At 45.1% G+C, this 6,919-nt stretch overlaps 1 protein-coding gene across 1 annotated transcript in view; it reads right to left on the reverse strand.

Annotated features, from left to right (window-relative positions):
- Positions 1–6,919, reverse strand: part of Mcub (mitochondrial calcium uniporter dominant negative subunit beta) — a 68,733-nt gene that overhangs the window by 61,012 nt on the left and 802 nt on the right. The gene's annotated exons all lie outside the window — the stretch shown is intronic.

Raw genomic sequence — 6,919 nt, forward strand, 5'->3', positions numbered from 1 at the left:
GAGCTGCGTGCTGAGGGTGCTCCACGCCCTTCAGCCGTGAGGAGCCCGCCGGGCCCTTGGGCCACTCCCGGGTAGGTGAACCGCAACCCTGATCCTCCGCGAGGCCTCCGCTTTTCTCCCCGTAAGAGAAACTCGCCGTAAACGCCCTGTCTTTAATGTTGCTAAGTCCACTTTCTCCCTACTGCCCTTAAAGCGAGGGTCAGTACCTGGGGGCCCATGACCCCCAGGTTAGGCTGCTGTGGTGTGGGGCGAGGGTGGTGAGCCTTCAGCAGACTGCAGGATCTTTGTGCTTCTCTAGTAAACGACTGCGATACACAGCGCCGTATCCGCGGTGGGGTAACTGGACATTGACACGCCGAATCTCGAGCCGTTTTACTTTCCCTTCCCCTCCTCTCCCTTCCATCTCACCCAGATTTTTTATGTTTGACACTGCCATGCAAACAGCAGATCTTAATTTGTTTATATCAGTAATAATATATTCTTCCAGTATTACATACATATGTATATATCACATACAATAACCCTTTAGGATAATGCTTAAGTGAAAACTTCCTAATGTTCACACAGTTATGGAGTGTCCAAGTTCAAGGATGTAGAAGTATTTATGGCAATCTAGCCATTCCATTCCAGAGTTATACTGGAATAGTTGGCAAAGCAACAAGGCCAGGCATGGTAGTGTGCATGCCTCCAATCCCAGCACTCAGAAGCCTGAGCCAGGAGGATTCTGGAAAGTTCAAGGCCAACCTCAGCTATGTAGTGAGTTCAAAGGCTATGAACTACATAGGGGGACCCTGTCTCAAAAAAACCAAAACTAGCCCAGTGGTTCAGCCACCTGCCTCGAAAGTGCAAGAACCCACTTTCCTTCTCTGGTACCAAACAAACAACAACAACAAAACAAAGGGCTGGGGATTTAGTTCAGTGGTTCTACTGCCTGCCTTGAAAGCTCAAGGTCCTGAGTTTGATCCCCGGTACCAAAAACAAACCAAAAAAACCAAAACCAAAGACAAAACCCCAAAAGCAACAGGAAAGAAAAACATTTCTAATATCGCGCAGTCATACATTTCAGACTGATAGCAATACCTAAGCCTAGCTAATTAAAATGAAAAAGTATGTATGTAAGCAAAAAAGATGTAATAAGTAAAGAATGTGAGAAGGAAATATTATACAAGGTCATGCTAATAAATCTGTTTCTGAATGTACCCTGCTTGATAGATTACGCCTAGTTTTATATATTAAGCTACAATTTCTTCTAAGACAATAACTTTCAGTATCCTAAGTACGTAGGATTTCAGGTGCTCCATACTCAACTTCTGCTCCATCCCTTATATTTTGAGACAAGGTCTTACTATGTTGATAAGATTGGATTTGAACTCACGAGCCTCCCCCTTCAGCCTCCCAGAGCGCTGGAAATACAGTTATGTGACACCTCTTTAAACCCCCTCTTCAAATATCCCATTTAGACCAGTAGGGGCATTCATAAACCAAAGACAAAATGTGTAACAAAGAAGAGAACCCTACACGAACACATACACAGTCAGAAAAAGAACAAAGATTTGTCGAAAAGAGTGGTAACCCTCTTCCTTCCTCCAACCAGGTTTGGAGCATTATTTACTGTTCTGCCCAAAAGGTTAAAAATAAGCTAACCCAGAGTCATTGTAAGTTCTCGCAGTGGCCTGCTCTCATTCTACAGAGTGTACTTTTTCTACATTTAATACCTTTAATAAATATTAACCCTCACTACCTTTTACATTTGTCTTGACCAATTCTTTGTTCAGGGCACCTGGAATTGGAAACCATCCTTGGGAAGAGCACAGCACTCTAGGCCCAGGTAACACAGTTTTGGCAGGCCAGCCAAGAGGCCCCATGATGTGGCATGGGAAATAGCCTGTAGATCCCTGTGACCTCACCATGAGGCTGCATCCTTCAGTTTAACCCTAAAGGAGTCATGGCCCCATGCAATACGGTATGGGTGCAGTATAAACCAGGAAATTTCAAGAACTAAATACAAAACAGCAGTCTAAATTATGATACTGTTCTTTGATTAGATATTTTTTGAAAAAGGATAAAACAAGCTCCACTTAAAGTGAGGAAAAGGATCACCCCCAAAAAGAAAGCTACTCCTGTGAACCTCTGGAAGACCTGAGGTTTCTCTTCAAAAAGCAAGACTCCAGGACTGCAGTGCACTCAGTCTAGTACAGTGGTACCTTGGTTCAAAACACTTTTGTTTGCAAACAATTCGGTTCACAAACATGCATTTGGAAAAAAAACAAAAACAAAAACCAAAGAATTATTGCTGGGTGTGGTGGTACACACCTGTAATCCCAGCACTCAGGAGGCTGAGGCAGGAGGATCTCTGTGAGTTTGAGACCAGCCTGGGTACATAAAGAGTTCCAGGTCAATCTCCACTACACAGTGAGACCCTGTCTAAAAAAAAAAAAAAAAAAACCAACAAAACAAAAAAGCACTTGGCAAAATTTTGTTTTTGTTTACAAACTGCGAGTGAGAAACACAATCATGGCCATTTTTTCCAAATTGTGGTGTGGAATGAATTAAGTTCATGAATTTAAATGTAAATACCACAAGAACTTCAGGAAAAATTCATATTTGCAAGGCTTCAAGATGTTTCCCACCTAAAGTTTGCTGCACCAAAGCTCAGTGAACTTGTGAACCTTTTGATTTCTTGATCTGAGGGTGAATGTTTTCTGTCCCTCTTGTTTCTGCCTGCAGGCTACAGAAATGTCAACTTTAGCCCCTGCTTCTCTTTCATGATCGCCTACTTCCTTGTCCTTATATACTCAAAGAAATTCTTTTCAGTGGACATTGTTTATAAGCACAGATTGTATCCATCATTTTTCATCACTACTATGAGTCCTAAATAGAAATATTATCCCCCAGAACTGCAAAATAAAAAAGAAACACTAACTTAAGGCTGTAATGCTTCCTCTTACCTTTGGGAAAAATTTTGTAAAATCGACACCAATGAAGAGTTGATGAAATTGAAAACTAAAGAGATTCATAGCTGGGTAGAACTTTCTAACTCAGGACTGGTCTGTCACACTTCTACAATTTACTACCTAGAATATATAGACTATTTGTTTAAACACTAAAGTGTTGACTTTTTAAATTTCTCAAGACTTTCATGATTTTTTTTGTTTTTTGTTTTTTGTTTTTTTGTTTTTTGAGATAGGGTCTCACTATGTAGTTGAGACTGACCTGGAACTCACTATGTACCCAGGCTGGTCTTGAACTCACAGCGATCCTCCTGCCTCAGCTTCCCAAGTGCTGGGATTACAGGCGTGCGCCACCATGCCCAGCTCATGCATTATTTTTTCCCATGAAAAGATAATCACAGAAAAGTGGATGATGATTTAAATGGAAAAAAACCCTGAAGGTCCTGAAGCTGAAACCACGAGTACCGCCTGCACACTGCTGCATGGGTTAGGTCTCCCACACTCTTTAGAGGTGGGTGGGGATCTGGCCCCAGGCTCCCTGGCAGCCAGACAGGAGAACACCACAGACTGTCACCTCCCTGTCTGTACCATAAACCCTTAGTCAGCTCCAGAGAAACCCATCTGTCCTAAACCAAGCCTAGGTAGCAGTTTCTTCCCCGGGTCCCACTGAGGGCACATTGAACTGACAACAGCATTCCCAGAACTGCTATGGCAACGGAGAAACAGTGAAAACATCTGGATGTGGGATCCCATGTCCATGTCATGAAGTTTAATGCAGAGCCCAGAGAGCTGGTATTTGCTTAAAAACCGAGCGAAATAAATCTTGGCAAATTCAATGGGATCACAAGACATTCTTCTAGCAAATGATTGATTTTCTCAGCTGTTTTTTGGGGGTTTTTCCCCCTATTTTTCTTTTTTTTGGTACCAGGGATCGAACTCAGGACTTCGCATTGGCCAGGCAGGTACTGTGCCCTTGAGCTACATCTCCAGTCCTCAGCTGCCTGTAGGTGAGTCTGAGGTGCCTATGAATGGTTTAGGATCCTAATGCTAGATAGTCATAGATGAAAACACTGGTAATGATAGAAAGTATTAGAGAATCTATTCCATTAAAACATGCTCACCATATCAGATAAATTTCAATTTCTTTTGAAAGGGAAAATATCTATTACAACTTCTATGTAAAAGTGCTAGTCTATTGACTGTCTTATATCATAAGACAAAATATCAATATTTAAGACAACAACTTTGACACTGGCAACAACAGTGTTCAAAAGTATATTTACCTCCTCTGGTAGAACAACAAAATGACAATTTTCAAGATAGAAAGGGCTTTTAATACCGATCAGACAAATCCCCTTGTTTTGAAAAGGGGACATAAAAAAAATAGGCCTAAATAGACGGAATGACTCTGCTAATTAACAGGGCTAAGCAGTGGCACAGCCAGGCGGGTGGTACTGAGATGCCGCAGTGCCAGTCTAATGCTGATGCAGTTTGCTGCCCGTTCACATCCCGCAGCCTGAGCATATTTCATTTATATACCAGAGTTAGGTCAACTTAGCCTCAACACTTAGCCTCAACTTTCCTGAATTTCACAGGTACCTCATGTAACAAATACGCACTTGCCAAGATACAAAACCATTTCTGGTGTTAGAGTTTGCTACAAAACAGCATGAATACCGTTTAATTACAGTAAATAAAAAACAAAATCTTTTTTAAAGGCACAAATCCCTCAGTACTGCGAAGGTGGCAGTGCCTACTGTTTAGTAGACAAACTGGTCAAGAATTACTCTGAGATTAACGTTGTCAATGTCTGGTGCAAGTTACAATCCCAACACGACCAGTTGCTCTCTTCCTGGGAGAGCACTGGACTCAGAATTACAGAATACAATGCACCACTTACAATCACAAAGGGGAGAGAAGCAGGAAGGCATTCAACAAGATCTGATCATGAAAACAACACCAAGTTAACATCTTTCAATTTAAGATAACCATAGACTTTGTTTCTGAGTTAAAAAAAGCACCCTTGAGTCTTAACCCTCTCTCCAGAATACACTTGAAACATAGCTTATAAGGACTCAAATGCTGCATTAGGAGAGCAAAATCTAATCATCAGGAAGTTTTTCTGTGTAAGTAGCAGGATTCCCAAATTATGAAAGGTACAAGCAGGCAAGAGCTTTTTCTGTGTAGCTGTCATTCACCAGGCACCACAGTCGTGTGCAGCAGCGTCATGGCACACACAGGTGGCAGCAGGAGCCCTGGGTTGCCTGACAGCAGCCTGATCAGGGTGCTGAGGGCAGAGCTTGGTCCCAGGCAGGCGCAGCCCCAGGGCACAGCACCCTCTCTGCTGTCTGTGTCCTGGCTGAAAGTGCTCAGAGCAACTCTGCTCCCAAGACCACATCCACGCCAACAAACAGTTTCTTCCCCACCCACAAAACAATTACCCGCCTACCACAAGAGGAGGAGGACTGTATTTTTCAGTTTTGCAAGGCTCTTACAGGGCAGACTCTAGTGTCAGAGAACACCAATTACAACCAACTGGGAATGTGGATTTGCCACAGCGCAATGACAAGTCCTTGCAAGCCAGTATTTTATAGCAGTCAGGTCACAAGCTGACTTTTTTTTCCTAGCTGCTTTTTAAGGATTCAGGGATCTGAAGGTTTGTAGGAAAAAATGCATAAAATTAAAACTACCAGGCTCACTCTTACAGGGGTGCATGTTATCAGATGGGTGAAAAGGTCGTCTCCACCTCTCAGGATGAGCGCCGATGCTGACTTAAAATCCCGCAGCTCAGAAACCTTCAGAAGGCTTCAGATGATTAATCAACTATCGCTCTATTATTAGGCCGGAGGTGCCCCATGTTTTCTCCTTCCTTTCTAAGGCAGCCACCCTCCTGCCTGGGCAGGTCGGCAGCCGGAGCACCCCGCATGGCATCGGATGGGTCCCTGAGAACGCTAGGCAAAGGCTCCTGCGGGCGTGTGCAAACCTGCCCTGCTGAGAGGCGCCAGGTTCATTCCCAGCCCCAAGAAACTTAAAGGTTTAACAGAAAACAACCATTTGTATTTCAGTGGTGCAGAGTCAAGAGACATAGCCTAGCGTTAGACTGAAATGTAACACTTACAATAAAAGTACAATTCTGGGGCCAGGGATTTAGCTCAGTGGTTCGGTGGCCTGCCTTGCCAAGTGCGAGGACCCGAGTTCAATCCCCGGTACCGGGAAAAAAAAAGTAGAATTCTTAAGAAGCCTCTCCCCCCAACTAGTGTAGGAAATCTGTCTTCTCCATTCCAAGGCGTCTCCTCCCGCCCCGCTTTCCCCGGTTGAACCCGGGGCGCCCCTTGGACCCCACCGGAAGGGGTGGGGAGCGCCCAGGGAGCAGCTGCAGGCCGACATCTAGCAGGCGGCTGGCTGTGAAGGCCGGGGCGCGGACAGGGAGTCGGATCGGCCCTTCCAGGCTCAGCCAGGGCTGCGTGTCCTTGCGCCCCAAGCAGCCCGGGCCGGCCCGCGATCGCACTCTTCCTACGCAGCCGCGGAGCGCGGGAGCAGGCGGGCACCCGCGGGCCGGGCTTCCCCCGTCTGAGGTGGCAGCTTTGGAACACACGGGAAAGCATTTAAAATGCGTTTAAATACTTCCTGCATGAATCCAAACGCGAAGCCCTGAGATGGGGGGGCTACAAAAACAAAACCAGAAAGAGCAAGAAAACTCCCAAAAGAAATAGGAAGTGAAACTGCGAGGCAATCCCTGCTTGCTTTTTGCTTTCTTTTCACACTGCAGAGTAGAAGATAAAAATTAAGCATTTCTCTTTAACAGCCTGAAACTAATCTCTGGGCGCGGAAGGGAGGGAGGCTCTTTCCAGAAGCTGCAGCGGCATCGCATTGACTCAGCTTCGCCGGCTTCCTGGGTCTGCTTGGTGCACACTCCCGCGCGTGAGCGTGTCCCGCTCCGGCACTCGGCAGCGCACACCCGCGACTCC

Source organism: Fukomys damarensis, unplaced genomic scaffold, assembly GCF_012274545.1.
Source record: "Fukomys damarensis isolate Sample0158 unplaced genomic scaffold, DMR_v1.0_HiC HiC_scaffold_25, whole genome shotgun sequence".
NCBI classification, from domain to species: Eukaryota; Metazoa; Chordata; class Mammalia; order Rodentia; family Bathyergidae; genus Fukomys; species Fukomys damarensis.